The sequence below is a fragment of the Mus musculus genome, chromosome 7 (assembly GCF_000001635.26).
Source record: "Mus musculus strain C57BL/6J chromosome 7, GRCm38.p6 C57BL/6J".
Taxonomy (NCBI): Eukaryota; Metazoa; Chordata; class Mammalia; order Rodentia; family Muridae; genus Mus; species Mus musculus.
This window is the reverse complement of record NC_000073.6, coordinates 7,249,230-7,272,277: the sequence shown is the minus strand read 5'-3', so window position 1 is coordinate 7,272,277 and position 23,048 is coordinate 7,249,230. Positions and strand designations below refer to the sequence as shown.

Genomic DNA, 23,048 nt, shown 5'->3' with positions numbered 1-23,048 from the left:
CCCGGGTCAGGCCCGGGTAGTCTGCTTCCCTATGTACCGCAGTCTCAGGTTCCGTGCGATTGGATTGGGGCTGGCGCTGTGTTCCACTCACCAGAGGTCTTAGGATCCCGTGGGGAATCCTGTGTGGGCCCTTGCGCGTGTCAGGCAACTCCGCTGGCAAGGAAGCCCGGGGCTCGAGTCAATTTTTTTAATTTTCAATGATCATGGTCGCTCGGCTGCAGACAGACATGCCATGATTTCACCTATAGTTCAGCATGATGTAAAATGGAAGGATGTCTTAAGTGGTAAATGGCATGGCCCAGATCCCGTTATTTTGAAATTTAGGGGAGCTTTTTGTGTTTTTCCACAGGATAAAGAATATCCGATTTGGGTACCAGAAAGTCTGACACGAAAATTCCTTATCTTAAAGGAAATTGGTCAGCCAAGGCAGAGCAGCTGTCCAGAAAGTTGCTCCTCCAGATTGCCAAACTCAATGGCACTTGACTCGACCCTGTTACCCTGGGAGACTTCACCTCCTGGATCACCAATGCCTTCTCTCTTTTTAAGGAGTGGGCAGGAATGTTGGCCTGGGGAGCATTGGTCCTCATGGGGTGTGTCTTCTGCATCTGGCTATTGTGTCAACTAAAAAGAGAGCATGCTCAGCATAAAGCAGTGGTCTACCAAACTTTGTTGGCAATTGAAGATGGCACATCTCCCACTATTTGGCTGGTCTCTTTAAAAAAGTAAGAGTTTGCCCTAGGTCATTTGGCAGTTGTAGTCACACAGATTCATGGTATCCAGAGACGGGCACCTTTTTTCGTGCACAGACCAACCTAAGACAAGGGGCCTGGAAGTGATAGGATAACCCTATGACTGGTAAGGCAGTGATATTAGAGGATCGACCTAAGACATATTTGCCCAGGCCTAGACCAGCCTCATTTTATTAAACAAAAAGAGAACGATGTAGGAAGCCAACTCTAAGATGGCGCCGGTTTCCAGTGTCCTTTGTGGTAAACAACACCACTGCTCAGGCGCTAGCCCAAATCTGGCACCAACCCTTCTGGAGCGGGTGCATGCAAATTAGGTGCCGGCAGACTGACAAATCCCAGGGGGACACAGAGGCTTCTCCTGTGCTGTGGTTCATATAAGCAGTCCTCCCAGGGTTCCCGGGGTCTCTGTAGCGGCATCTAGGCATTCCTGCAATAAAGGCTGTTGAGAAGAATCCCACCGTGTGGCATCTTCCTTGCTGGCTAAGGGGGCGTGACAGTAGGGTGGGTGATGGTGGTGTTAAAATCTTGGATGGAGTTATTTTATTCTCTCAGTATGCCCATTTCCAACCCTCTCTGTACTTTCCTCCACTGCTGCCCCCCACAGGGGGCCTTGTGAGCTCATGCACTCCCTCCCTCTCCCCTCTCACTTTGCCCCTCTCCCTCTCCCCTCCCCCTCCCGCTCCCCCTACCTCTACCTCAGACTGTGTCTCTCTATGTAGTCATGGCTGTCCTGTCTCTCTATGTACCACACTATCTTCAAACTCAAAGAGATCCTTCTATCTCTAACTCCCAATTGATGAGAAAAAGGACACTTTGTTATATTTTTACTTTATTTATTTATTTTTAATCTTGGCTCAAACTCACTGTTTACACGACACTGGCCTCGAATTCACAGAGATTTGCGTTCTTGAGGGTTAGGGTCTCCTTTGGGTAAGGGCTGCCAACTGAACTCTGGTTCATGGTGGAAGCGCCCTAATCGAAGCCAACCACACCTACCTTTCCAGTGAATTTTAAAAACTCAGGCATCAGGATGTGCTGCTGAGCTAAGTGTAGCTGTGGGGGAAAATTAAATGAAAAATAAATTTTATTTTTTAAATAATATTACGAAGATATATTAGTAATTAAAATTAATATTACTAATTTTAAGTACTACTGAAAGATTTTACCATTGTGTGATTGCATTCAGCATTTGAGTAGTCTGCCTTGTTATTAGCTATCCTCCCTCTCCCCATTGACACTCTCCATGACTCTAGCTGGCCTATATACATCGTGTTGGCCTCAGATGCACAAAAGTCTGCCTGCTTCTGCCTTGCAAATGTTGTATAAAGGCTAATTCCAAAGTCTTAATTCAATGTGGGTAGACAAAACAACATTTTGAAATCATATGTACCCATTTGTGAAACTTTTGAAAGAAGCATTAGTCATGTGCTCAGGAAGAGCCTGTACCAAATACTTCACACATAGGACTGAGTTTGAGACTGTGATTCTCTTTTGTTTGTTTTTTTAAAGATTTATTTATTTTATGTATATGAGTACACAGTTGCTATCTTCAAAAACACCAAAAGAGGGTGATCTCTCCAGACCAATGAGTCTCTTTTTGGAATAGGAAGGTATGTTAGTTTTAATGAGAACAGTTCCCATAGGCTTAGATATTTCAATGCTCAGTCCCCAGGGTGTGGAACTGTTTGAGAAGAATTGGAAGGATTAGGAGGTGAGATATTGATGAAGAAACATCGTGGCTGGGAGTGAACTTTGAGGTTTCAGAAGCCGACACCTAATCCAGTGCGTGTGTGTGTGTGTGTGTGTGTGTGTGTGTGTGTGTGTGTGTGTGGCTACTGCCTGTAGATCAGAATGTAAAGTCTTCAGGTATTGCCCTGGTCCCAAGCCTCTCTTCTCCCCACCAAGCTAATCCTAGATGAACAATCTGAAACTGTTAGCTAGCACCCAGTTAAATGCTTTCTTTTAATTGTAAGAATACCTTGGCCATGGTGTCTCTTCACGGCAATAAAATAGTAAATTTTATCCTCAGGTAACAAACAGAAGAGATTGAATCTTTGTCCAAGGTCACCCAGTAAGAGACACCATTAAAGGATGGAGCCCAGTGGGTACCTGACAGCATGTATGAGAGGGGACTTGGGTGAAATTTTGGAATACCAACACTCTTGCTTATTACTCACAACCTTGTTTTTCTACAGGTTTCCCAGTATTCAGTGAAACCTGCCAACCAGGAAAAGGTAAGTGGAGGGTGCCCAGGAATCACACTCCTGACTTAACACATAAGTGACCTCTGGGACTGTGGTGTCCTGGGACTCTGTGCTGGAATTGTCTCTGTCCTTCCTTTGGATTTCCCTAGCACATGCTCAGAATGAAAGGTCCCCACGTCCACAGCAGGGATTACATGGACAGGCTTCCCTTTATGGTAACTATTGGCTGAAGATTCAAAGGTCTTAAAGCTCCAGTGATGACATTAGACCAGGCCTGATTTTAGAAATGCTCAGGCATGCATGAGATCAGCTGGCTTTAGTGGAAGGTAGGAATTGTAGTAGCACAACAGCTGTGGGCTAAGTCTGCATACTGAGATTGAATGGAAGCTCACTGTGAAGACTGAAGTGTGTGTCCTGAGGTCATGGACACATGGCTTCCTGGCCTTTGTGCCAGGGACAGAGTGGACAACAGTGCCCCAAATGTAGTCTGTGTGAAACAGATGATTGGGAGGAATCCATGTTAGTGTCTGATTGGAAGGAGTCCATGTGAATTCTCAGATTGAAAGGAGGGACATTCTTCTCGCTTGGATTGACTCCAGCTGTGATGGTTTCAATGAACTCACCCTCCAAACAGTCATAGACTTGCATACTTGTTCCTTATTGGTGGAACACTTTGGAGATAATAATGATATATAGCCTTGTTTGAGGAGGTGTGTCACTGGGGGTGGGCTAGTACATCTCAAAAGCTCTTGCCATTCCCTGTTAACTCTCTCTGCCTGGTACTGTACTATGGATTAGGATGTAAGCTCTCAGCAACTGTTCCAGTGCTGTGTGTGCCTGTATCCATCCTCCCTGACATGGAGATTACAGATTGACCCTCTGAGGTGTTAGCCCCAATAAACTCCTTGTTATCATAAGTTGCCTTGGTCATGGTGTCTCTTCACAGTAATAGAAAAGTAATTAAGCCACTATGTCAACTGTTGTTGCTGAGTGATGAGCACAGTAGTCGGTGGGACCTCAAGGACAGACTAGCTATCAGTAGAATAGGTTCACAGCCTGGTACCCTCTGAGGTAGGAAGCTCAGTGGGAATGACATAAGGATACCAGGAATACCTGACAAGGAGGATTCATATAATTTCAACTTTCTGTTGAACTGTTCAGGACTGTTTATCCTTTGAGGATGTGGCTGTGTACTTCTCCTGGGAGGAATGAACACTGCTTGATGACTCAAAAGATCCTGCACCAGACTGTGATGTCAGAGATCTGAACATCATGTCTTTGATGGGTAAGACCCTACCATCATTTAAGAGCATGTCTAGGCTTTCGTTTGGTTTTTGTTTTCGTTTGGTTTGGTTTGGTTTGGTTTTGGTTTTGGTTTTGGTTTTGTTTGTATGTTTGTTTTTTAGAGAGAGCCGCATCTTTCTGACAGCTGGCCTATGAATACCAAGTCTTTCTGCCACAGTCTTGGAGTATAAAATACAGGTTAAAAAACAAGTCAAGTTTCACAACAGCTCTATTTCTCTCAATTGCATCAAAGGCACACAGGTATCAATTTGGGGTTAGAAATTTTTTGGGTGTAGTTTGAGACTTCTGTCTATCTTTAGAATCCTAGCTGTGCTTGATGTGCTATGTAGACCTGGCTGTCCTTTGACTTACCAAGGTCTTCTTGCTGTATCTTTTGAGAGTTGAAATTAATGGACTAAACAAACACATCTGGCCTGGGGTCAAGAGACTTAACACTGTCAGATTCCCTGTGACCTGATGACACTCTAAATATTTGGGATGTTTGTGACTCAAGTACTTCTGGTGACATGCCTTATGTTTGAATGTAACAGGAATTTGGCACTGGTAAGTTCAGTTTATTTTGTTTTATTGTATTTTATTTTATTTTATTTTATTTTATTTTATTTTTACAAGACACCCTTAAAAGGATTACTCTCACTAGGCTTTATTCTTGTCTCCTGTATGGGTTGCATCACTTAGTGCAGAACTGTCATTTTTTTGAATCATTTCCTTTAGGACTTATATCTTCTGGGATCCATGACATGACTCAGCTGGAGTTTTGGGGAGAGCCCTCTGTGCTTGCATTGAGATTCCTGACTCCAGGTATGTTATAGGTACATAGAGTGTGGTGGTTTTTGATGTTTGAAGGTATTAATTCTGAAACAGAACTGTCCCTTGGGTGCCAGTCTTGAATGTTTTGCCTGTTGCCTTGCAACCGTGTGATACACAGCTGTTCCTGTATTGTGATGGTGTGCACTGTAAATGTAACTCCTATTTGCCTGATGTAATTGTCATCTGAGAGGCAGTGAGCTTCCAACTGCTAAAATAGGCCTAGTCCTGGAAGCTTCTAGCCTGTGTACAATCTAATCAAGGCCTAGAGTGGTTTCAACCATGGAGACTTACTGTTGAATAAGCTCACCTCTTCTACCTTTTTTCTAGACTCTGGCAGGATGGTCAACTCAGCTATTTCGGCTCAAACTCCTTCGATTCAAACTGGCTTCTTTTACACTCTGACTCAATTGCTCTGTTTGGTCTCAAAGTAACTCTAGCAATCTGTACTAATCTTCTGGCTTCTCATTCTCTGGTTCATTCTGTCTTCACCTCTATCTAGTTTGTTCTCTCTGGAACCTGCCTGTCAAAATGTTCGGGTCAAAACTTCATCTGAACACTCTGTCTGCTCTGAAGTAGACTCACTTTCCTGTCTCATCGCTGATTCATTTAGTCAAATATTTCTCTGATTTATCACTTTGCCTGACTCTTAATTAGATGTCACTTTCCAACATGGTTGCTTGTTCTACCAACTAACTCTAGTTGGTAGAACAATGTTTTGGATTAAACGTGTGTACTATAGGAATGCCAGTATGTTGGATTACAATTCATCTACCATGCACTATACATTGGCAGTACTTAAATTCAGGTTCTTTACATACTATGCCATACAGCTCTACACAGCCTTCTGCACTGTGTCTTGAATCCCCAGCAATTGAAGCTTGCAGAGCTATTGTGTGAGGAAAGAGTTTGTTACCGTACCTAGCATGCCTCCCTGTTACTTATTCCATGCTTGTGTTCTTGCTGCTCCTAAGGTTCATGAACATAAGATATTGACAAATTCAGCATGGTATTGGACCATAGCCCCTTTGTTCTGTGAGAAACCTCAGATTACCATTAGTAATAGACGCTGTCTCTCTGTCTGTCTATCTGTCTGTGACTTGATAGTCTACATGCCACTCATCAGGTTGTCCAGGTTGTTGGATCAAAGTGCATAGTGAAATGTCACCCTTTGAGCAGAGTCTGTCTGCAGAAGGTGCCAGTCCATCCACGCTGCAGCAGCACATGCTGTGCTGTGCTGAGACACCCTTGCTAAGCATGGACAATGTGAGGATCCTCCAGAGCTCCTTAGGTCTTCTAAGGCATCAAGTGACTTACACTATTGGGGATGCCCCCACGAACACTGAGAGTAGAGAGGCCATTCAGAGTGAGAAAAACTGCATACGCAGCGACTGTGGCAAAACTTTTACTAGCACATCCCACCTCAATCGACACCAGATGATACACACTGGAGAAAAGCCTTTTCAGTGTAGCGAATGTGGCAAGTCCTTCAGCCAAAAAGCCTTTCTTATTAAGCATTTCAGAATTAACACTGGAGAGAAGCCATTCAGGTGTGGGGAGTGTGGCAAAACCTTCAAGCACAACTGATTCCTTGTTGCTCATCAGCGAGTTCACACAGAAGTGACATTTTTACATGGACTAAATGTGCCAAGTCATACATGAACAGATCCAGCCTTTTATATCATTATTGGGTTCATACTGGAGAAAATCCATAGAAGTATACTATAGTAGTTTGAATAGGTAGCCCCATAGATTCATGTGTTTGAATGCTAAGCCCATAGGGAGTGACACTATTAGGTGATGTGGCCTTCTTAGAATAGGTGTGGCCTTGTTGGAGAAAGTGTGTCACGGTGGGGATGGGCTTTGAGGTTCAGTGCTCAAGCTCCACCCAGTGTGGGAGAGTCTCTTCCTGGCTGCCTTTAGATCAGGATATAAAACCTCTGCTCCACAGCACCATGTCTGTCTGCATGCAGCCATGGTTCCTGCCAAGATGGTAATGGATTGACCTTCTGAAAATGTAAGCCAGACCCAATTAAATGTTGTCCTTTATAAGAGTTACCTTTTCAAAGATTTCAAAGTTGTATTCAAAGCACTGGAAACCCTAAGACATATCAAATGCATGAATCATATAAGGAAAATTCCAGCCTTGTTTATCATGTCCAAGCTCATATAAGGGAAAGGAAATTTAAATGTTATGAATCTGGGAAGTGTTAAATAACGAAACTCATCTCATCAATGACCAACAACTTCATAGTAGAGGAAAGTCTTTTATGTGTAGTGTGGGGGGGGGGGTGCAGCCTCATTTAACATCTGAGATTTTATGCAGCAAAGCATCATGAGTGCAAAGAATGTGGCAAAGTGTTTTGCTACAGGACTGGCACCACACTAAATAGAGTATATGTATTGAGTGCAATGAACATGGGACATTGTTTCCATGATCTACCCTATCTACACAAAAGGATATTCACTGGACAGAAGTCAAGAGTTCTTCAGATGTGCGGAGCGTTCACCCACACTTACATCATATTTAAATGAAGAAGCCACAGTGCAGACATGCATCATGAACCCACTGAATCTGGGGAAGATTTTGAACAAAATTTGTTCTCATTAGCAACACAGACACAACCCAGATAGGTTTGTGACTGCAAATGTAAAGAAAGCTTCAGCAATTTACCAAGCTTGTTGAGCCTTAGGAGTGAATGTGAGTCTGAGCAAAGAAGTTCTGAGAGTGGCTTTTGTGAGGAAGCCAGTCATTGAAAATTACTCATCAAAGAAGAACATGGATCAAGATGAGGATTAGTGCCATCTTATTCCTAAGAAGTTAATGCTTTCTGGGGACTTAGCAAGAGGAAGCTGTGTTCTTGGCTGCACCAGGATTGAGTGGAGTCTTCATGTTACTGACTTTGAATGGGGGAGGAAGAGAGTGACCTCAGTTTAAATAAGACATATATATTTATTGTTGTTTGTTCTATTGGTTGCCCTTTTTCCCTCACTGAATATTGCAGTCCATGGGATAAATGATCATTTCCTATAAAGTCTTCATGACTATTGTGTCACTACTTTTGTTGGGGACCAGCTCTGTGTAGCACCTAATGCTCTTACATAGGAGTGCAACCCATATGTTTTAGGTGTTTGTTGTTTGTTTCTTGTGTCTGTATTTCGACTGCACATATATATGAATACTAAGTGAATAACTAATGCCTGTGAGGCCCGCCAAAATGCATTGGATTCCTGGAACAGGAGATACAGATGTGTATGAAGCAGTCTGTTTGCTGGAAATGGAACCGTGATCCTCTACCATAGCAGAATATGGACTTAGATGCTGACCCCTCTCTAGAATCCATGTTTTACATTTTTAAGAAGTTATTAGATTTTGTTCTAAAAGGCTGTGTGTTTCAGTTTTCCTCCTGCAGCATATCAGATACCAGTTTGTCACATCCTGACATTTTCCAAGTCATGAGGTATTCACTTTAACAATTTTAGCAACTATTTTGGCTCAGGCATGATGGTGCAGGCTTTAATCCCAGCACTCGGGAGGCAGAGGCAGCTATAGTCAGTGAGTTCAAGGACGTCATGGTCTAGGAGTTCCAGATCTTTGTATACCTTTAAGTGAATGCTGGGAATTGAACCAAAGTTATCTACAATAAGAGTAAGTGCTGTTATCCAGTGAGCCATTTTCCTGACCCTGTATCTATGTTTCCTTTTTTGTTATATACAGTCTTACCATGATGATTTGGCTAGCTTCTTTCTCTGTGTATCACAAGTTGTCCTAGAACTCATAGACCTAACATATTCTGGGTTCTGAGTGCTGGTATTAAAGACACACCCCTCTGGGAGATCAAAAGAAACTGGTGCCTTCCTGTGTTAGCCAATGCCCTGAGTAGATTTCGGGTGCTAGCTCTGCATCCAACCACACAAGAGCCGGAGGATGCTGGACTCACGGGTGTTCTAACACACCCACAGGTTCTTACTTGTTTGATCATGCAAGGATTTCAGGATTCTCAAGGCACCTTGACTCCTAGGCACTCTTACATGCAGAATTTCAGGATCAATGGATCACAGAAACATCTGGACTCTGAGGAGCTCTAATAAAACCAGAAAAACAAGACTGACAAGCTCCAGTTGGAGACATTGAGTGCAGGTAGCACTAGATACCCAGATGTAGAGAGGCAAGATCAAGAACATAAGCATCAGAAACCATGGTTACGTGGCACCATCAGAACCCAGTTCTCCCATTATAGCAAGTACTGGATACCACATCACACCAGAACTGTACAAAGAATCAATAAACCCAAGAGCTGGTTCATTGAGAAAAATCAACAAGATAGATAAACCCTTAGCCATAGTGATGAGAGGACATGGAGATACTATCCAAATTAATAAAATGAGAACTGAAAATGGAGACAACAACAGAAAACATGGAAATCCTAAAAATTATCAGATCCTACTACAAAAGCCTATACTCATCAAAACTGGAAAATCTGGATGAAATGGACAATTTTCTAGGCACATAGCAGGTACCCAAGTTAAATAAGGATAACATAAACCATCTAAACAGTCCCATAACTTCTAAAGAAATAGAAGCAATCATTAATAGTTTCCCAACTGAAAAGAGCACAGGACTAAATGGGTTTAGTGCAGAGTTCTATCAGACTTTATAAGAAGAGCTAATTCCAATTCTGTTCTAACTATTTCACAAAATAGAAACAGAAGGACACTACTCAATTCATTCTATGAAGCAACAATTACACCTATACCTAAACCTTACAAAGACGCAATAAGGGAAGATAACTTCAGACAAATTTCCCTTATAAATATTGATGCAAACATACTCAATAAAATTCTCACAAAGTGTAAGAACATAAAAAAACAATCAAACATCATGATGAAGTAGGCTTTTTCCCAGGAATGAAGGGATGGTTCAATATACAGAAATCAAAGAAACCCACTATATAAATATAAGCAAAGGAAAAAACCCCACATGATCATCTAATTCAATGCTGAGAAAGCATTTGACAGAACTCAACATCCCTTCATGCTAAAAGTCTTGGAAAGATCAGAAGTTCAAGACCCATAGCTAAACATAATAAAAGCAAAATATAGCAAACCAGAAGACAACAACAAACTAAATGGAGAGAACCTTGGAACAATCCCACTAAAATCATAAACAAGACGAGGCAGCCCACTCTTTCCCTACTGATTCAGTATAGTACTTGAAATCCTAGCCAGAGCAATTTGATAACAAAAGGAGGTGAAAGGGGAAATAGGAGATGAAGAAGTCAAAATATCAGTATATAGAGATGATATAATATTATACTTAAGTGACCCCAAAATCCTACCAGAGAACTCCTAAACCTAAAAACAACTTCAACAATGTGGCTTAATGTAAAATCAACTCAAACAAATCAGTAGACTTCCACTACTTAAAGGATAAACAGGCTAAGAAAGAAATTAGGAAAATGATATCCTTCACAATAGTCACAAATAATATAAAATACCTTGATGTGGCTCTAACCAAGGAAGTGAAAGATATGTATGACAAGAACTTCAAGTCTCTGAAGAAAGAAATCAAAGAAGATCTCAGAAGTTGGAAAGATCTCCCATGCTCATGAATTGGCAGGACTAATAAAGTAAAAATGGCCATCTTGCCAAAAAGCAATCTACAGTTTCAGTGCAATCCCCACCAAAATTCCAACTTAATTCTTCATAGAGTTAGAGCAATTTGCAAATTCATCTGGAATAACCAAAAAACGCAGGACCTCGAAAAATATTCTCAGCAAAAATAAAAGAACTTCTGGGGGAAATCACCATCCCTGACCTTAAGCTGTACTACAGAGCAATTGTGATAAAAACTGCATGGTACTGGTATAGCAACATAGAGGTAGATCAATGGAATAAAACTGAAGATGCAAAGATGAACCCACATATCTATGGTCACTTGATCTTTGACAATGAGGTAAAACCATCCAGTGGAAATATGACAGCATTTTCAACCAATGGTGATGGATCACCTGGTGGTTGGCATGTAGGGAATGGTATATACAATATAGTGCAATGCTTGTATTTTAGGTAAACTCCTTTATGAGAAAGGCCCACCTTATGAGTCCGCTAGGGGGAAAAGTAATTATGAAACAGAGAGTGATACTGCAGGAAGACTATGACATTTTTCACTTTGGGAATCTCTCACAATACCTTGGGATTAAGGTGAAGTTAGGAAAGTTCAGCCCATATTTTCCACATGGTGAATACTTTCACTTATATGTAGACATGCTTGAGTTGGCTACAGCAAGGAGAAAGATGAGTGTGTAATAACTTATTGATTTATAATACATAGCACTAAACACTGTCAAGTGGATACACATTAACATATTGAAATGAAAAAATATTTTAACATCAAGAACCAATTTCTAGGTTCCTATACAATGTTTATTTTGACATTTTCCCCAATTCTTTGAAGATTCAAACATGCATAAAATATACCTATGTCATATCAGAACTATTTTCTGAAATTTAATAAATACAAAACTGTTCTTCACCGCTGTTTGATATTCTTTCCTTTAAATTAAACAAAATATTTTTCACTTGTTGCTGTTATTACACAGTAATCTATTCCCTTACCTTAAACCTCTGGAACAGGTGTTGGTAAGAGAAAGACCAATGTTACAATTAAGAAACACTATGAGTCATAATTGCTAACCCTTGTCATTTTACCCAAAAATGTTTTCCCACAAAACAAACGGATACATACCATGTTCAATAATGAACACAATTATAAAAATTCATATTCACATAAACATGACTTTATAATAAATTGAAGAACCCCGTCATATTTTTAATTAAGATGAACAGAATTTCAAAGGAACGTACAGACTGCACTAAAACATCAAACAAAGAAATAGCTATTAAAACCTCAAGTACAGCAATAACAGCAACCAGACAAAATCAACAAATAATTTTCAGTTATAAGTGAACACTTGTGTTAAAAAAATTCTGTAAATGAAATCAAAGACAACAATGCTGGCTTATTTTTTTTAAGAAACTCCTTAGTTGCCTGCAAGGAGGGGGAGACACATTCACTTACAAGAGGAGAGCATTTCTTCATTTAAAAAAATGAGGAAAACATAATGTTTAGTAAGAGAAAAAAGGAAATTTGAGAACATAAAAAATTTGAGAAATTTTGAGAAAGATATTTATAGAATAATTCTTGACAAAAACACCAACCCACCCAAAAATGAGAGAGAGAGAAAAAAAAAAGAACACAAAACAGAAAATTCATTCTCTGAGAACATAGAGAAATTTTTTTTAAATTGAGTTTTCTTTTTTATTTATAGAAAATAGCATGTTACTCTCACATAATATATCCTACCTACAGTTCCCTTTCCTTCTACTGGGATATGACCAATTCTCAGTTTTACTTGCAATATATCATAGTTAATACTCTTATTTCCCTCCCAACAGCCTTTTCCATCAGATACATTTTCTGTTACGCATTAGGAAATAGCAAGATTCTATGGGAGAATAACAAAGTAAAACAAGATTAAACAAAAATTAAGACATCATAATAGGACAAAATTTTCATAACATTTTATGGTAAATAGACATATGAGGGTATCTTCATGGAACACTCCATATTCAGCGTCACTACACATAGATTTATCGTTTTCAATAATATTAAACCAGTGTCTGCATGTTCCACTGTTTTTCATAAACAGTCTTTCATGCTTTGCAATGCTCATTTATTCAAGGTTGTATTTCTTATCTGTAATTTAAGGACATATTTTTTCCTATTTCAAATTTCTTCCAATACTAACTTGCTTTTCTGTTGCTTTAAATAAACTATGATAATAAGTAAAGTAAGTAGGAAGGAAAGATTTGATATATGGCTTATATACACTCATGAAAAGACAAGTGTGGATATTGGGAAACGGGCATTAAAGCATAGATATTAAAGAACAGATAGGGTGTTTTCACGAAGAATGGAAATCCAGGAAAGTGCATAACATTTGAAATGTAAATAAAGAAAATATTCAATTAAAAAAAAAGATGGAAAACAAGAATACTCCTTACTGGCTTGGCTACCCATAGTGAGATGGGCACACTTATATCAATTACCAATTAAGAAAACGCTTCAAACTCATAATGACAGGCTAGTGTTGGGTAAAAAAAAAAAAATACCTCAATTAAAGTTCCCTATGTTTGTTTACAATAATTAGTGCCAAATTGAAATTAAAAAAGTGAACACATCAGGTTGCAATCTCTATAGTTTTTGCACAAAGATCACTAGCAGCTTTTTCCTGAATTACTAGACATTCATAAGTTATCCAACATTTCCTCAATGTCTTTCCAATATTCACAGCTGGCCATTAAACACTGGACAATATAAAATATCTACCAGTTGTAATACATAAATAAGCTTATTAAACTTTTAATGGGCTTATATAAAACATAAAAGAATATCTAAAACTCATTATCAGTATGTGTCTCATTTTCTTCTCAGATGCCATGCCCTACATGCAGTGCAAAAATTCAGAATATCCTAGAAGGACAGAGTGGCAGCCTACTGTTTCATTTTCAGCCTCTGCCCTGAAAATGAAATTTCTAATAAGAGAAGCAAGTTTTATCTGCTCTGATAAATCCTACATATGTATATTTCTCTTTTACCACACTGGAATGAAGAAGTCAACTAAAAGGCAAATTTTTTCTAGTAATTTCTTTTTTATTAGGTATTTATCACATTAATATTTCCAGTGCTATTCCAAAAGTCCCCCACACCTTCCCCCCACACGCTCCCCCACCCACCCACTCCCACTTCTTGGCCCTGGCTTTCGCCTGTATAAGGGCAAATAAAGTTTACAAGACCAATGGGCCTCTCTTTCCACTGATGGCTAACTAGGCCATCATCTGATACATATGCAGCTATAGACACAAGCTCCAGGGGGTACTGGTTAGTTCAGATTGTTGTTCCACCTATAGGGTTGCAGATTCCCTCAACTCCTTGGGTACTTTCTCTAGCTCCTACATTGGGGGCCCTATGATCCATCCAATAGTTGACTGTGAGCATCCAGTACTGTGTTTGCTACGCCCCAGCATGGTCTCACAAGAGACAGCTATATAAGGGTCCTTTCAGCAAAATCTTGCTATTGTATGCAATGGTGTCAGCGTTTGAAAGCTGATTATGGGATGGATCCCCGGATATGGCAATCTCTAGATGGTCCATCCTTTCTTCTCAGGTCCAAACTTTGTCTCTGTAACTCCTTCCATGGGTGTTTTGTTCCCAATTATAAGAAGGGTCAAAGTGTCCAGACTTTGGTCTTCATTCTTCTTGAGTTTCATGTGGTTTGCAAATTGTATATTATATCTTGAGTATCCTAAGTTTCTGGGTTAATATCCACTTATTAGTGAGTACATATTGTATGATTTCTATTGTGATTGGGTTACCTCACTCAGGATGATGCCCTCCAGGTCCATCCATTTCCATAGGAATTTCATAAATTCATTCTTTTTAATAGCTGAGTAGTACTCCATTGTGTAAATGTACCACAATTTCTGTATTCACTCCTCTGTTGAGGGGCATCCTTGTTTCTTTCCAGTTTCTGGCTATTATAAATAAGACTGCTATGAACATAGTGGAGCATGTGTCCTTCTTACTGGTTGGAACACTTTCTGGATATATGCCCAGGAGAAATATTGCGGGATCCTCCAGTAGTACTAAGTCCAATTTTCTGAGGAACCACCAGACTGATTTCCAGAGTGTTTAAACAAGCTTGCAATCCCACCAACAATGAAGGGGTGTTCGTCTTTATCCACATCCTTGCCAGCATCTACTGTCACCTGAATTTTTGATCTTACTATTCTGACTGATATGAGGTAGAATCTCAGGGATGTTTTGATTTGCATTTCCCTGATGATTAAGGAGGGTGAACATTTTTTTAGGTGCTTCTCAGCCATTCTGTATTCCTCAGGTGAGAATTCTTTGTTTAGCTCTGAACCCCATTTTTTAATGGTGTTATTTGATTTTCTGGAGTCCACGTTCTTGAGTTCTTTATATATATTGGATATTAGTCCCCTATCTGATTTAGGATAGGTAAAGATCCTTTCCCAATCTGTTGGTGGCCTTTTTGTGTTATTGACAGTGTCTTTTGCCTTACTGAAGCTTTCAATTTTATGAGGTCCCAATTGTCGAGTCTCCATATTACATCACAAGCCATTGCGGTTCTATTCAGGGATTTTTTTCCCCTGTGCCCATATCTTTGAGGCTTTTCCCAACTTTCTCCTCTATAAGTTTTGGTGTCTCTGGTTTTATGTGGAGTTCCTTAATCCACTTAGATTTGACCTTAGTATAAGGGGATAGGAATGGATCAATTCACATTCTTTTCATGATAACCGCAAATTGTGCCAGCACCATTTGTTGAAAATGATGTCTATTTTCCACTGGATGGTTTTAGCTCCCTTGTCAAAGATCAAGTGACCATAGTTGTATGGGTTCATTTCTGGGTCTTCAATTCTATTCCATTGGTCTACTTGTCTGTCGATATACAGTACCATGCAATTTTTATCACAATTACTCTCTAGTACACCTTTAGGTCAGGCATGGTGATTCCACCAGAGGTTCTTTTATTCTTGAGAAGACTTTTTGCTATCCTAGGTTTTTTGTTATTCCAGATGAATTTGCAGATTGCCCTTTCCAATTCATTGAAGAATTGAGTTGGAATTTTGATGGGGATTGCATTGAATCTGATGATTGCTTTTTACTATATTGATCCTGCCAATCCATGAACATGGGAGATCTTTCCATCTTCTGAAATCTTTTTTAATTTCTTTCTACAGTGACTTGAAGTTCTTATCATACAGATCTTTCACTTCCTTAGTTAGAGTCATGCCACGGTATTTTATATTATTTGTGACTATTGAGAAGGCTGTGTTTTCCCTAATTTCTTTCTCAGCCTGTTTATCCTTTGTGTAGAGAAAGTCCATTGACATGTTTTTTAGTTAATTTTATATCCACATAATTCATTAAACCTGTTTATTATGTTTAGGAGTTTTCTGGTAGAATTTTAGGGTCACTTATATGTACTATCATATCATCTGCAAAAAGTGATATTTTGACTTCTTCCTTGCCAATTCGTATCCCCTTAATCTCCTTTTGTTGTCGAATTGCTCTGGCTAGGACTTCAAGTACAATGTTGAATATGTGGGGAGAAAGTGTGCAGCCTTGTCTAGTCCCTGATTTTAGTGGGATTGCTTCCACCTTCTCAGTATTTACTATGATGTTGTCTACTGGTTTGCTGTAGATTGCTTTTACCATGTTTACATATGGTCCTTAAATTCCTGATCTTTCCAAGGCTTTTATCATGAATGGGTGTTGGACTTTGTCGAATAATTTCTCCAAGTCTAACGAGATGATCATGTGGTTTTTGTCTTTGAGTTTGTTTATATAATGGATTACATTGATGGATTTCCATATATTAAACCATCCCTGCATCCCAGTAATGAAACCTACTTGGTCAGGATGGATGATTGTTTTGATGTGTTCTTGGATTCTCTTATTGAGAATTTTATTTAATTTTTCAATGTTCAAAACTTTTATTTTGTATAACTTTTTAAAGAATAGTTTTTTTTCCTTTTTTTATACTTTTTATTAGGTATTTCCTCATTTACATTTCCAATGCTATACCAAAAGTCCCCCATACCCTCTCACCCACACCTCTACCCACCCACTCCCACTTTTTGGCCCTGGCGTTCCCCTGTACTGGGGCATATAAAATTTGCAAGTCCAAAGGCCCTCGCTTTCCAGTGATGGCCGACTAGGCTATCTTTTGATACATATGCAGCTAGAGTCAAGAGCTCTGGGGTACTGGTTAGTTCATAATGTTCTACCTATAGGGTTGTTTAGCTCCTTGGGTACATTCTCTAGCTCCTCCATTGGAGGCCCTGTGATCCATCCAATAACTGACTGTGAGCATCCACTTCTGTGTTTGCTAGGCCCCAGCATAGTCTCACAAGAGACAGCTATATCTGGGTCCTTTCAGCAAAATCTTGCTAGTATATGCAATGGTGTCAGCGTTTGGAAGCTGATTATGGGATGGAACCCTGGATAAGGCAGGTTTTAGATAGTCCATCCTTTTGACACAGCTCCAAACTTTGTCACTGTAACTCCTTCCATGGGTCTTTTGTTCCCAATTCTAAGAAGTGGCAAAGTGTCCACACTTTGGTCTTCGTTCTTCTTGAGTTTCATGTGTTTCACAAATTGTATCTTATATCTTGGGTATCCTAAGTTTCTGGGATAATATCCACTTCTCAGTGAGTACAAATTGTGAGTTCCTTTGTGATTGGGATACCTCACTCAGGATGATAGCCTCCAGGTCCATCCATTTGCCTAGGAATTTCATAAATTCATTCTTTTTAATAGCTGAGTAATGCTCCATTATGTAAATGTACTAAAAATAATAAATAGTAATAATACAGGGCTAATTTCTAACAAAACAATGTGATGGAAAATAAAATCAGGATAAACATAGTGAGATGGTTTGAATTCTTAGCCCTAGGGAGTGATGCTATTTGGAGTTGTGGGCTTATTGGAGACCTTGTTGGATGAAGCATATCACTGCATATGTGGACTTTGAAACCTTCTACCTGTAAGCTCTGATTAGTGTAGAAGAGACCATCATCCTGACTACCTGCGGAAGACAGTTTCCTTCTCGTTACCTTAAGAAAGCTGTAGACTCTTGAATTCTGGAGTACCAAGTCTGCCAGAATGTTGCCACACTTCCACCATGATCATAATGGACTAAATCTTTGAAGCAGTAGGCCAGCTCCAATTAAACACTGTCCTTTATAAAAGTTGACTTGATTATGTTGTCATTTCACTCCATTTACACAATAGAGTACTACTCAGCTATTAAAAACAATGACTTCGAGCACCGGGTCACCTTGGGTGCAGAGTCAGCAGACACCCCCAAGGTACCCTAGAGAACTCTCCACACCATCTTAGGACCACCTGTGTGTGGAAACCACCTACTGCTCCAATCCAGTCATTCGGGACCTGGGACAGCATTAGGGAAACCGAAAAGCCGGCCTGACCAGGCTCACAAATCCCTTCTGGTCAGTACCAGCAACAGGTCACCTAGGTGAGGAGTTGGCAGACACCCCAAGGTCCCTAGAGTACAGCTTCTGAGGCAGACCCCATTTTGGCCTCCAGACATCTGGGCTCCTTCCCTGCCAGAGGAGAGGTGTCCGTGCCACCCAGGAGGGATTTGCTGGAGTACCTGGGGGTGCTATCTTGGTTCCCGGATGCCTGAGACTAGTCTGCACAGGTAAGAGTGTGGACTACAGAAGCTAACAGCTTCTGGGACAGGCCCTGTTTCAGGCCTTCATCTTCTGCCAGGAGGGAGGTCCAAATGCCAGATATCTGTGCACCTTCCCTGTAAGAGGAGAGTTTGCCTGCAGAGAGTGCTCTGACCACTGAAACTCAGAGGAGAGAGCTAGTCTCCCAGGCCTGCTGATAGAAGCTAACAGAATCACTAGAGGAACAAGCTCTAACCAGAGACAACTATAACACCTAACTCCAGAGATTACCAGATGGTGAAAGGCAAACCCAAGAATCTTACTAACAGAAACCAAGACCACTCACCATCATCAGAACACAGCACTCCTACCTCAGCCAGTCCTGGGCACCCCAACACACTCAAAAAGCTAGACCTGGATTTAAAAGCATATCTCATGATGATGGTAGAGGACATCAAGAAGGACTTTAATGAGACATCCGGGCACCTTCTCTGTCAGAGGAGAGGCATCGTCACAGCCCAGGAAGCCATTGACTGAACATCTTCCAGAGACATCTTGGTTCCCGGATCCTGCCAAGACAAGTCTGCAGAGGTAGATGAGAGTGTGGACTACAGAAGCTAACAGCTTCTGGGTCAGGTGGGAGCCACAGAGCTTCTGTGGTACACCCTGTTTCATGATCCAGACATCCAGGCACCTTCCCTGCCAGAAGAGAGGTGTTCACCCCGCCAAGGAGGGCTTTGCGTTAGCATCTGCGGGAGCCATCTTCATTCCCGGATCCCACCAAGATTAGTCTGCTCAGGTGAATGTGTAGACTACAGAAGCTAACAGCTTCTGGGACAGGCCCTGTTTCAGGTCTTCATCTTCTGCCAGGAGGCAAATCTGAACAACAGATATCTGTGCACCTTCTCTGCAAGAGGAGAGCTTGCCTGCAGAGAGTTCTCTAACCACTGAAATTCAGAAGAGAGCTAGTCTCCCAGGTCTGCTGGTAGAGGCAAACAGAATCACGAAAGGAAAAAACTCTAACCAGGGACAACTGTAACAACTGACTCCAGAGATTACCAGATGGCAAAAGGCAGACAAAAGATTCTTACTAACAGAAACCAAGACCACTCACCATCAACAGAAGCCAGAACTCCCACCTCAGCCAGTCCTGGGTACCCCCAACACACCCAAAATCTAGACCCCGATTTAAAGGCATATCTCATGATGATGGTGGAGGACATCAAGAAGAACTTTAATAACTCACTTAAAGAAACACAGGAGAACACTGCTAAAGAGTTACAAGTCCTTAAAGAAAAAGAGGAAAACACATCCAAACAGGTGATGGAAATGAACAAAACCATGCTAGACCTAAAAAGGGAAGTAGACACAATAAAGAAACCCCAAAGTGTGGCAACACTGGAGATAGAAACCCTAGGAAAGAAATATCGGACAATAGATGTGAGCATCAGCAACAGAATACAAAAGATGGAAGAGAGAATCTCAGGTGCAGAAAATTCCATAGAGAACATCGCCACAACAATCAAAGACAATGCAAAATGCAAAAAGATCCTAACTCAAAACATCCAGGAAATCCAGGACACAATGAGAAGACCAAACCTATGGATAAGGTCAAGTAACATATAAAGGCAGGCCTATCAGAATTACACCAGATTTTTCACCAGGACTATGAAAGCCAGAAGATCCTGGACAGATGTTATACAGACACTAAGAGAACACAAATGCCAGCCCAGGCTACTATACCCAGCCAAGCTTTCAATTACTGTAGATGGAGAAACCAACTTATTCCATGACAAAACCAAATTCACACATTAAATTTCGACAAATCCAGCTCTTCAAAGGATAATAACAGAAAGAAAAAAAAACAATACAAAGACGGAAACCACGCCCTAGAAAAAAAAAAGAAAGTAATCTTTCAACTAACCTAAAAGAAGACAGCCACAAGAACAGCATGCCAACTTTAACAACAACAACAACAAAAGGAAGCAAAAATTACTTTTTCTTACTATCTCTTAATATCAATGGACTTAACTTCTCAATAAAAAGACATAGACTAACAGACTCACTACACAAACAGGACCCAACATTTTGCTGCTTACAGGAAACCCATCTCAGGGAAAAAGACAGACACTACCTCAGCATGAAAGGCTGGAAAAGAATTATGCAAGCAAATGGTCTGAAGAAACAAGCTGGAGTAGCCATTCTAATATTTAATAAAATCGACTTCCAAACCAATGTCATCAAAAAAGACAAGGAAGGGCACTTCATACTCATCAAAGGTAAAATCTTCCAAGAGGAATTCTCAATACTGAATATCTATGCTCCAAATACAAGTGCAGCCAAAGCATACATTGCAAATCACACAATAATAGTGCAAGACATCAACACACCCAATCATAAAAGAACTCAAATGATATGTTCTTACTAATAAGTGGATATTAGCCCAGAAACTTAGAATACCCAAGATATAAGAGACAATGTGTGAAACACATGAAACTCAAGAAGAACAAAGACCAAAGTGTGGACACTTTGCCCCTTCTTAGAATTGGTAACAAAACACCAATGGAAGGAGTTACAAAGACACAGTTTGGAGCTGAGACGAAAGAATGGACCATCTAGAGACTGCCATTTCTGGGGATCCTTCCCATAATCAGCCTCCAAATGCAGACACCATTGCGTACACTAGCAAGGTTTTGCTGAAATGACTGAGATATAGCTGTTTCTCGTGAGACTATGCCAGGTTCTAGCAAACACAGAAGTGGATGCTCACAGTCAGTTCTTGGATGGATCACAGTGCCCCTAATGGAGGAGCTAGAGAAAGTAACCAAGGAGCTAAAGGGATCTGCAACCCTATAGGTGGAACAACAATATGAAGTATCCAGTACCTCCCAGAGCTCGTGTCTTTAGCTGCATCTGTATCATAAGATGGCCTACTTGGCCATCATTGGAAAGAGAAGTCAATTTGTCGTGCAAACTTTATCTGCCCACAGGGGAGCATCAGGGCCAAGAAGTGGGATTGGGTAGGTAAGGGAGTGGGTGGGGGAGCAGATGGGGGACTTTTGGAATGGCATTGGAAATGTAAATGAAATTAATATGTAATTTTTAAAAAGAAGCACCTAAAGAAATGTTCAACATCCTCAGTCATCAAGGAAATTCAAATCAAAATGACCCTGTGATTCTACCTCATACCAGACAGAATGGCTAAGATCAAATACTCAGGTGACAGCAGGCACTGGTGAGGATGTGCAGAATGAGGAACACTCCTCCATTTCACTAAGATTGTAAGCAGGTACAACCACTCTGGAAATCGTTCTGATGCTTCCTCAGAGAATTGGAAATAGTCCTACTTGAGGACCCTGCCAGAGCACTCCTGGGCATATAACCAAAAGATGCTCCTACATATAACAAAAACACAACCTATACATATATCAAGGACACATGCACCACTATGTTCATAGCAGCCTTATTTATAATAGCCAGAAGCTGGAAACAAACAAGATGTCCCTCAAAAAAGGGATAGACACAGAAAATGTGGTACATTTACACAGTGAAGTACTACAGAGCTAGTAAAAACAATGGCTTCATTTAATTCCCAGGCAAATGGATGGAATTAGAAAATGTCATCCTGAATGAGGTAACAAAGTAACAAAAGAACACACATGGTATATACTCACTGATAAGTGGGTATTAGGTAAAAAGTTTGAAATGCCCATGATACAACTTACAGACCATGCAAAGCTCAAGAAGTAGGAAGACCAAGTGTGGATTCTTCACTCCTATTTAGTAGTGGGAGCAAAATAATCACAGGAGGTACAGGGTGAAAAGGATTTGGGAGAAAGAGAGAAGGGGAGAAGAAAAAGGGGCAGGATCAAGTGTGAGGGGAGATGGGGGAGATATACAAAGGGTCAATAAATTAACGAAAGGTGGGTAGCAAGGGGAGATGGGAAACTGGGGGTAGCCAACAGAAAGTCCCTGATGCCAGGAAAGCAAACAGCTCTCAAGACAAAACTGTGATGACATTAGCTGAAATGCCCAACCAAAGGGAGAGAGCAGTAGAGACCATATCCAGAGGTTAGGAATGACCACCAGATGAAGATTGGATCCACCCCCACCCTTTCTCAAAATTTAGCCCAGAATTTCTTCTGTCTAAAGGAAATGCAGGGAGAAGAGTAGAGCAGAAACAGAAGGAAAGGCCATCCAGAGACTCTCCGACCTAGGGATCCATTCCATATTCAGTCAACAATCCCAGTCACTATTGCTGATGTCAAGAAGTGCTTGCTTACAGGAAACTGTTATTGATGTCTCCTGAAAGACACAATGAGATCCTGACTGATACAGTTGTAAATGTTTGCAGGCAACCATTGGATAGTTACAGGAACCCCAGTGGGGGAGTTAAAAAAATACCAAAGTAGATGAAGGGGTTTGCAACCCCATAGGAAGAGCAATGATATCAACCAACTAGACACCCCGGAATTCACAGGAACTAAAACACCAACCAAAGAATACACATGGAGAGACCCATGGTTCCACCTGCATATATAACAGATATATAACATATATAACAGAGGGGGGCCTTATCAATCAATTGGAAGGGAGAAACTAAGTTCTGTGAAGGCTTGATGCCATTTCTTAAGAAAAAGTTAGAGCAGTAAGGTGAGAGTGGGTGCAAGGGTGGGCATACACCCTCATAAAATCAGAA

General features: G+C 40.6%; 1 protein-coding gene and 1 pseudogene across 1 annotated transcript in view; both read left to right on the top strand.

The window, feature by feature from the left end:
* Positions 1-23,048, top strand: part of Vmn2r29 (vomeronasal 2, receptor 29) — a 65,294-nt gene that overhangs the window by 6,012 nt on the left and 36,234 nt on the right. The window contains exons 2-4 of the transcript NR_003555.1: positions 2,945-2,983; positions 4,115-4,238; positions 4,973-5,059. The gene's annotated coding sequence lies outside the window, so the exon portion shown is untranslated. The remainder of the gene's footprint in view (positions 1-2,944; positions 2,984-4,114; positions 4,239-4,972; positions 5,060-23,048) is intronic.
* On the top strand, positions 6,197-6,777 carry Gm18190 (predicted gene, 18190; annotated as a pseudogene).